Source organism: Hylobates moloch, unplaced genomic scaffold (genome assembly GCF_009828535.3).
Source record: "Hylobates moloch isolate HMO894 unplaced genomic scaffold, HMol_V3 SCAFFOLD_1, whole genome shotgun sequence".
Classification (NCBI taxonomy): Eukaryota; Metazoa; Chordata; class Mammalia; order Primates; family Hylobatidae; genus Hylobates; species Hylobates moloch.
The window spans coordinates 40,520,320-40,530,311 of record NW_026652276.1 but is presented as its reverse complement, the minus strand read 5'-3'; the positions used below and the strand labels follow the sequence as shown (position 1 = coordinate 40,530,311).

Here is a 9,992-nt window from a genome sequence, read left to right as displayed (position 1 = left end):
TTGTTGGACATTTGGGTTGGTTCCAACTCTTTGCTATTGTGAATAGTGCCGCAATAAACATACGTGTGCATGTGTCTTTATAGCAGCATGATTTATAGTCCTTTGGGTATATACCCAGTAATGGGATGGCTGGGTCAAATGTATTTCTAGTTCTAGATCCCTGAGGAATCGCCACACTGACTTCCACAATGGTTGAACTAGTTTACAGTCCCACCAACAGTGTAAAAGTGTTCCTATTTCTCCACATCCTCTCCAGCACCTGTTGTTTCCTGATTTTTTAATGATGGCCATTCTAACTGGTGTGAGATGGTATCTCACTGTGGTTTTGATTTGCATTTCTCTGATGGCCAGTGATGATGAGCATTTCTCCATGTGTTTTTTGGCTACATAAATGTCTTCTTTTGAGAAGTGTCTGTTCATGTCCTTTGCCCACTTTTTGATGGGGTTGTTTGTTTTTTTCTTGTAAATATGTTTGAGTTCATTGTAGATTCTGGATATTAGCCCTTTGTCAGATGAGTAGGTTGCAAAAATTTTCTCCCATTCTGTAGGTTGCCTGTTCACTCTGATGGTAGTTTCTTTTGCTGTGCAGAAGCTCTTTAGTTTAATTAGATCCCATTTGTCAATTTTGGCTTTTGTTGCCATTGCTTTTGGTGTTTTAGACATGAAGTCCTTGCCCACGCCTATGTCCTCAATGGTATTGCCTAGGTTTTCTTGTAGGATTTTAATGGTTTTAGGTCTAACATTTAAGTCTTTAATCCATCTCGAATTAATTTTTGTATAAGGTGTAAGGAAGGGATCCAGTTTCAGCTTTCTACATATGGCTAGCCAGTTTTCCCAGCACCATTTATTAGATAGGGAATCCTTTCCCCATTTCTTGTTTTTGTCAGGTTTGTCAAAGATCAGATAGTTGTAGATATGCGGCATCATTTCTGAGGGCTGTGTTCTGTTCCATTGATCTATGTCTCTGTTGTGGTACCAGTACCATGCTGTTTTGGTTACTGTAGCCTTGTAGTATAGTTTGAAGTCAGGTAGGGTGATGCCTCCAGCTTTGTTCTTTTGGCTTAGGATTGACTTGGCGATGCAGGCTCTTTTTTGGTTCCATATGAACTTTAAAGTAGTTTTTTCCAATTCTGTGAAGAAAGTCATTGGTAGCTTGATGGGGATGGCATTGAATCTATAAATTACCTTGGGCAGTATGGCCATTTTCACAATATTGATTCTTCCTACCCATGAGCATGGAATATATAGATTATTTTCAATATTAATCTATAAATTCAAAATAAGCCAGGTTGTTAAAAATTATTAGTAATTTCATTTGTCTTTTTCTCAGTGTACTTTACTGCTCTTATACTATCTCTGAGTCAGCAAATGACAAGTGACAGAATCCACCTTTACACACCTTCTTCTGTTAATGGCAGCCTCTGGTAAGAATTCACAATGACATTAACAATCGTTAATGGCAGTAACAGCAACTTTTCTTATCCTTGCATTCTTTTTCATCTACAAATAATGAAGGCTCCATTTTTGTTTCCAAATCTATGGCAAGAAACTACTTATTCTTTTGGTTAATGGGTGACTATTGTTATGTCCACCTGCATTTTTAATGAAATATCTTCCTTTTAAAAATCTGTTTTAGATCTTCAAGTTATAGTTTTTTCGTTTGTTTTTTTTCGAGATGGAGTCTAGCTGTATCGCCCAGGCTGGAGTGCAATGGCACTATCTCGGCTCACTGCAGCTACCGCCTCCTGGGTTTAAGTGATTCTGCAGTCTTAGCCTCCCGAGTTGCTGGGATTAGAGGCACCCACCATCATGCCTGGCTAATTTTTGTATTTTTGTAGAAATGGGGTTTCACCATGTTGGCCAGGCTGTTCTTGAACTTCTGACCTCAGGTGATCCACCCACCTTGGCCTCCCAGAGTGTTGGGATTATAGGCATGAGCCACTGCACCCAGCCAAGTGATAGTTTTAAAATAAATCATCATACGATGGACGGAAGGAGCCCTGCATTCTTACCCCCTATCAGGGAGTTTCATACCCCAGAACAGTGATGGGAGTGAGTAGCTGGGATAGATTCAGAAAACCAAGCAATGCTAGAAAGAGCAGAATAGGGAGAACCAACATCTGCAGATCAGTGGCCAGCCATGAAGCTGACAGGATGGCTGAGATTCTAGTTCATAAAACTTAGAGAAGCAGTCTTTTTTTTTTTTTTTTTGTCCCCGAATGCTGCATGTAGCATCCAAAAGTAGTCTTTTTGGAGAGAGCGGCTAGGGACATTAGGTAAAGAGAAAGCAAAGATACTTTATTGATGACTAATGTCATGGTAGTTGGAAGGAAAACTTTTAGAGAATTTTTTTGGGAATACTAACTTTGCATTTATATGAATGTATAGAGCAGATCTGTTTAGAGTTTAACCTTTGAACCCTTGTTGTCATTATATATGTAGTATATTTTACAGGGAAATTATATTTTCTTTCACGCTTTACTTGTTATTTCTCTAGGAGAGGACTGCTGTTTTTTCTTAAAGTTCATAAAATAGATATATTTGTGTATATGAACCAAACTGAAGGCACTTCTAATGAGTATTTCTACATTTTTAGGGAAGCAGGAATTGAGGAACAGATTCTCCAGCCATGGATTGTGGTGAATCTCGTGGTGGCTCTTCTGGTTGGATTATCTTGGCTATTTTTGTCTTATAGGCCAGGCATGGATCTTAGTGAAGGTATTAAAGAAAAAAATAGTATAAGAATATCCTGAAATCTTCTATAATGGTTTTATAAACCTCCTTTTAATAGGTATAGCTTATAATATTCCAATAACAAAGACACATTTAAATTAAAATGATACAAGAAGAGAGAAAATAAAGTGGTGTAACAGAATGCCAAGAGAAGCAGGGAGGAGTGTCTAGGAGGGCTTGAGTCTGGAACTACTTAATGAGGGGCTTCTGTGGCCCTTGTGCATTTTCAGGAGGTATTTCTTCTCTTGGAACCCTTCAAGTAATTTAGAAAAAGTCTTTGCTCTTCACTTCGCTTAGTCTCCTGCTGATGAAAGTATCTCTTAATTTTGAAATAAATCATGCTTCGTCTACATAGCTTCTCTGTCAGACACATACTCAAGTGAATTATTCTTCCTCCTCTATTTGGTACAAATTCCTAACCGTTCATTGTCTAACAGTGTTTAGTACTCTTTTAACATGCTCAGTGTGCAGTGATTCACTCTTCTCTAGTCCCCAGACCCCTTCTGGAACACCTGAAGAAGAATCATCATATTAGCAAACTGCTAACCTTTTATGCTGCTTGAGGAACTGTTTAGTATTTGTATTGTAAATTGTGTTTCCTTGGCCAATGTTCAACAGTTTTACCCTTGAATATCTTTTTTGGAGATGGAGTCTTGCTGTGTCACCCAGGCTGGAGTACGGTGGGTCGATCTCGGCTCACTGCAAGCTCCACCTCCCAGGTTCACGTCATTCTCCTGCCTCAGCCTCCCAAGTAGCTGGGACTACAGGTGCCCGCCACCACGCCCGGCTAATTTTTAGTATTTTAGTAAAGATGGGGTTTCACCATGTTAGCCAGGACATTCTCAATCTCCTGACCTCGTGATCTGCCCGCCTCGGCCTCCCAAAGTGCTGGGATTACAGGCATGAGCCACTGCGCCTGGCCAAACATCTTTTATGGATATTTTCTGGGCTTGGTTATTATTTTATTTTTGATTTGACCAACTATTTACAACCTATCTGCCTCAGAAGCCTTAGCGTGCAGAATTTCGCCAACATCTATGCTAAGTAATAGTTTAAATGTAGAAAATGTCAGCTAATAACATTCTACATTGCGGTTGGCATCAAAACTGCATCTGGATTGTGCAGTATTCAGTCTAAATATTTCCAGAATCCTGTTCTTTTAAGGCCATGTTAGTCATACAACATGTGGATTTAAAAAGTAAGTATAAAATGAGATGATAATACCTGGCTTCTTGCGTTGTTTTGATGATTAAATGGGATGACCCATTTAAAATATCCTGGCACACATCTCTTGTTAGTTCCAAGTCCTTCCTCTGTATCTGTCCGCTATGTTTCAGATGATCTGATCACTGTAGAATTAGACATTTTAGCTGTTTAATGATCTTTGATTCTCTAAGTGACTTAAATTTCCAGGTAGGATTTTGTATATTGTCTCTATTACATTTTACTTTTAAGGGGTTTATAATTTAAAATTTAAATATTTTAAAATGTAAAACTTGTACATTTGTTATCAGCTTACCTTTTAAATCAGATTTCACTGTCAAGAAATCTTGCTTGAGGGCTTTCTATTAGTATATATTATGTCAATTTTTTAAAGGACTATTTATAAATAAGCCATACAACTCTGTTGGAGGCACTGGGAAACAATTTTAAGTATGATCTGTTCATTTTCTTCTCCAGAGTTAATGTTCTCCTCAGAGGTGGAAGAATATCCTGATAAAGATAAAGAAATCAAAGCCTCTTCATAATACCAGCTCACCTTTGGAGGAATAATGACCCAGTATTTGTCCCATTTTTGTTTTTAAATGTATTTTTATAAGATGTGTACATGTGTATTTGTAATAGTTTTTTGATTATATAATACTGAAACATCTCTCAATATTATGAAAAATGTTAAAATTGTGTTTGCTATTTATATCTAAATATTAATTTGCATAGCATTATCATCTTAATGACAAAGGGGATAATGAACTAGAAACCAGCAAGTGAAAGTTTTTATTTCCTATTTTCTCAAAACAGTTGTATTTATAACTATTACCTTAAAAAGCACTGGTTTAGAAAAAGCCATAACTTAAATAGTGTTATAAAATATATATCAGGTTTAAACATAAATTTAGCGAATATGGTAGAAGGGAAAAAAAGCCTTCATTTTTGACCTCCCCTTACTGAATAAATTGAAATATGAAATTTGTCTTTTCTGAAACTGGCTTAGTGATTGAGTATCATGTAATAATTATAATATAATTTAGCTTGAAAGATGCTCTACATCATGACCAATAAAAAGGGAATGTATCTTTTGTTTGAAAAATTATATAACCTAAAATTTTATAACCTAAAATTTTTACCTAGAAGTAACTAAAAAGTTGCTTCTCATTATAATCTGTACTAGTGGTTCTCATATCTGGTTGTACATCAGGGTCATAGAGGGAGCTTTAAAAAATCTACGTAGCAAAAGAGGCTGAGCAGGGCAAGGCTCAGGGGAATAAAGGAGAGCCCTGTGAGCTTGTAGGCTCCCAGTTGACATTTGCAGTACCCTTTCCTCTGTCCCTTTTTTTTGAGTGACAAGAAATAGGAGTAGAAATTCACCATCTCTGTTCTCCAGCTCTTTGTCAGAGAGGTTTCTGGCTTTCCAGGAAATCCCACTCTTGAGATGGGTCCTGCACTGGGAAAGATCTCTTCAGAACTATATCCAATGGTACCTCAGCTGTTGTGTATGAGACCCTAGAGCTCAAGATGAGGAGAAGACTAGCTATGGGAAAAAATGTTTCAAAGGCTGTTGAGCACATCAATAAAACTATTGGGCCTGCCCTGATTAGCAAGCAACTGAATGTTATAGAACACAAGAGGATTGACAAATTGATGATAGAGATGGTTGACCCTGAGAATAGGTCTAAATTTGGAGTGAACATTATACTAGGAATCTCTTTTGCTGTTTGTAAGGCTGGAGCTGCCGAAAAGGGATTCTCCCTGCTGTCACAGAATTGTGAATTTGCTGGCAATTCTGAAGGCATCCTGTTAGTTCCAGTGACCAGCAATGGTTCTCATTCTGGCAATAAGCTGGCAGTATAGGAGTTCATAATCTTCCCCGTCAGCAAACTTGAGGGAAGCCATGCTCATTAGAGCCAAGGCTTAGCACACTTGAGCAGTGTCATCAAAGAGAAATGTAAGAAAGCTGCTGCCAATGTGGGGGATTGTGGTAGGCTGCATAATGTCTCTAAAGATGTCCATGTCCTAATCCCTGGAACTTGTGAATATACTACGTTACGTGGCCAAAGCGATTTGCAGATATGATTAAAGTTATGAACCTTAAAACGGGGACATTATCCTGTATTATCCAGAAGGGTCCAGTGTAATCTTATGAGTCCTTAAAAGCAGAGAAGAAAGCCTTTTATGTCTGTGGTTAGGTCAGAAGTTGTGATACTGCTGGCTTTGAAGATGGAAGAGGCGGCCATGAGCCAAGGAGAGTGATGACCTTGCAGCTGAGTATGGCCCTTGGCCGACAATGAGCAAGGAAATGGATTTCAGTCACATAACCACGAGGAACCGAGTTCTATGAGTATCCCAAATGAGCAAGGAAACAAATCCTCCCCTACAGCCAAGAAAGGAATGCAGCTCTGTGGACACCTTGGTTTTGGCCTGGTGCTGCCCATGTCAGACTTTTGACATACAGAACTGTAAGATAGCAAGTGTATGCTGACTAAGCTGCTAAATTGGTGGTGATTGGTTATGGCAGCAATAGAAAGCTATATATCCTAGAGAATAAAGAAGGCTAGAGCTGCTGTGGAATGCACTTGGGAAAGCTGGCTACATTGATAATATGTAACTGGCATGGGCATAGTTGCCTTTGAATTCTTCCAGGTCTGGGAAATACAACTTAGACTTCAGATCTCCTAATGACCCAGGAGGCGTATAAACCTGAGCAGCTAGTAGCCCTGTACAAGTCCTTCATCAGGGAAAAACACTGAGTATTCCCTGATGAAGGACTTGTACAGAGGACTCTGTTTTCCCTGATGTTTCTGGTGTCTCTCAAAAATTGTTTGACTGTGATGACAGGGAAATTTGGAAGAAGTTCACTGCTAAGGCATGTCTCCAGGAAGTAGGGAATGATCTCACAGTGATACTTGAGGCATATTGCTAAAGCTGTTGATGAGAATTCATGTAACTTTCTCCAGCTTACAGTGGAGTAGGTTGACATGCAAGCTGATCCAGTCCAATTGGTAGGGCATCATGGTTTCTCATTACTCACTGACTTAAAATACTTTTATTGCCAACCTGGTGAAGCACTGCACTGGGTAGATAACACACGGGCACCTTGCTGATCAGAGCCCTTGGCCAGGTACAAAGAGCTCAGTTTCTAAAACTCTGTCATTTCAATAATGTTATAATTGAATCATACAGTATGTAATTTTATGGGATTCGCTTTTTTCCTGTTGATCTCTTTTTTTCTGAGTCATCAGCTGTTGTGTGTATCAATAGTTATTTCCTTTTACTGTTTTGTTTGGTTTAACTCATTGACCTATTGAAGGGTATCTGGGCTCATTCCAGTCTGAATAATGCTCCTGTGGACATTCATGTGCAAGTTTTTGTGAACATTAAGTTTTCATTTCTTTAAGATAAGTGCCCAGGAGTGAAATTGATGGGTTGTATGTAGTTACAAACTGCCAAGCTGTTTTCCAGAGTTGGCGGTACCATTCTAATTTCCCATGACAAGTTTTTGAAGAGTCCAAGCTAGTTTTGCTTTAGAGTGCCCCACCTACATTTTGTAATTGTCTGACTTTTTCCTAATGACATCACTTAATTTGTTCCTCAATCTCCTGAATTTCCTGTAGACTGGAGGTTAGGTCAGGCGGTTTGATTAGATTTTTTTAAAAAATAAGATGACTTCATCTGTGATGCTGTGTACTTAATGTTGCATAACATGAACCCTAAGAACAGAGTGAGCTGCTGGACAGCAAGTTTCATTGGGTGCAATAATTAACACACCACATAGTATAAATCTGAAATAATGACAAACGTGTTAAGGGCCTTGGGATATTGGGCCATGTACTCTGAGGAGCACAAGGTGAGGTGCAGGTTCCTGCCCCTAAAGAACTCTCTCTTTTGAGATTAGCAACTAATAGTGTGAGCCCACTAATAGGATGTGAAAGTTGTCAAAATCAAGTTGTAGTCATTGTGTTAAAAATCCTAACAAATAGAGCTGGGGAAGGCCATGAAAGGAGGATTTTCATGTGCAGATGCCTGATAATGAGGACTATCATAAAAGACTGCACAAAACCACACCTTGCACAAAGGCCATCACAACCTTAAATACTTCTATGAGGACATTTGCCTAGCAGCTGCCTGTCCAATGTCCAGCTGGCAACATCCTTGTTACTGATCCTTGTAGCCAAGGATAATTCTCTCAAAACAATCATTTTTGCTTTAAAGACTGTTGTCTTCCTTGACCTCCCTGTATATGCACGTAGTTTACTGTGGCACTTGTATTCTTATTGCAATGCCTACTCCTGAATAAACATCATTTTCTTTCAGAGAGTCTCCCTCTCTGTTATTTAGGCTGACAAGGATATGCCAAGAAGTAGCTTGGATACAGCAGTTAACTCTGCCTTTAGGATATGTGTATGGGGATATAAGAGTTAACTAAAAGCTGACCTTTGAGCTGGTCCTTGAATAAAAGAAGAATAGATTCCAAAAATAAGAGGAATAAATAATGATCCTGAGCTAGGACAGTACATTTTGCAGACCTTTGGTTTCCATATTAAGAAATTTAGATTTTTGTGTACAGTAAAGAAGTTCTGGAATTTTCTGGTTTTGTTCTGTTTGTATTTATTTATATTTTTAATTTAACTTTTATTTTAGGTTCAAGGATACATGTGCAGGTTTGTTATAAATTTTGTGTCATGGGGGTGTACAGATTATTTCATCACCCAGGTAATAAGCCTAGTACCCAAAAGGTAGTTTTTGATCCTCTCCCTCCTCCCACCCTTCGCCATCAAGTAGGCCCCATTGTCTGTTGCTCCCCTCTTTGTGTCCATGTGTTCTCATTGTTTAGCTCGCATTTATAAGTGAGAACATTTGGTATTTGGTTTTCTGTTCCTGTGTTAGTCTGCTTAGGATAATTGCCTTCAGCTCCATCCGTTACTGCAAAGGACTAATAGGGGCCAGTGAAAGGGACGGATGACAGCAGGTTGGCAGACCCATGAGTAAATCATTGCAATTGTCTCGTGTGTGAGCTGTCCCAAATTAGGTGCCATAAAGGGAAAAGGTAAGTAAGATTCAGATATTTAGGGTCAGAATTTAAAAATGTGTCTAAATTTTTAAGATTTTGTGGATATGACATTGCTGCACCAAATGAGTTTGGAACCCACTAGAGGTTTAAGAGGGAAGATGAATATTAACATGTTATGTGTCTGTGGAACAATTGGGTAAAGATGTCAAAGTAGACTGTTGGATATTTAACATCTAGAGCTCACGGGACAGTGTAGAGGAAGTAATGACTGATATTGTAAATCTTCTAGAAAGAAATGGTGCAGGGAGAAAAGGACTCGTGAGGGCTAAAGGGCGGACAAGACAGTGAACTAAAGTGGTTGGGCCCCATGAGGGGCCTTGCTCTCCACCAGCGTGCTCTGACTTCCTTCTAAAGGAGACTGAAATGGCCTGGCAAGTGCTTGCAGCAGACCCTCCAGGCTCGCTAAGCACGCATGCCTCCAAAGCTGGCCTCCCGCCGCCACTCCCAGCATGGGCCCGGCCTGAGTGGGTCACTAGGCTGCACGCAGGCGCAGGGAAAATGCGGGAAAGGCTGCGGGAGGGCCGCGCCTGCGCAGTAGCGGGCCGTCCGTTGGGCGCAGACAGGCCCCGGAAGATGGAGAGATGGAGCCACCCCAAGAGACAAATAGGCCTTTCAGCACACTTGATAACCGCAGCGGGCGGGTCCAAGTCCCGTCCCCCACTCCGCTATTGCAGAAGAATCCCTACAGCAGCCTGGATATCTTGCACATTAAAGGGTCGGAGGCTTCTTCTGTCCCTTACGCCCTGGACCAGGGCACGACGGCCCTGCCTAAGAACAAGAACCAGGAGGGCGCCGGGCACCGGCTGCTGAACGTGAGTGAGTGGGGGCCTGGCCGGCACCTGGAGGGCCAGGGCCAGCAGGGCACCTGGAGGGTGGTGAAAGGATTAAAGGGTTCAATGTGTGCCAATTGCATTCAATTGGCACACATTGAACCCTTTAATCCTTTTTTTCATTTATAGCAATTCCTTTTTTT

At 40.2% G+C, this 9,992-nt stretch overlaps 1 protein-coding gene across 2 annotated transcripts in view; it reads right to left on the bottom strand.

Annotated features, from left to right (window-relative positions):
* Window positions 1-9,992, bottom strand: part of LOC116810447 (cation channel sperm-associated targeting subunit tau-like) — a 122,260-nt gene that overhangs the window by 52,951 nt on the left and 59,317 nt on the right. The gene's annotated exons all lie outside the window — the stretch shown is intronic.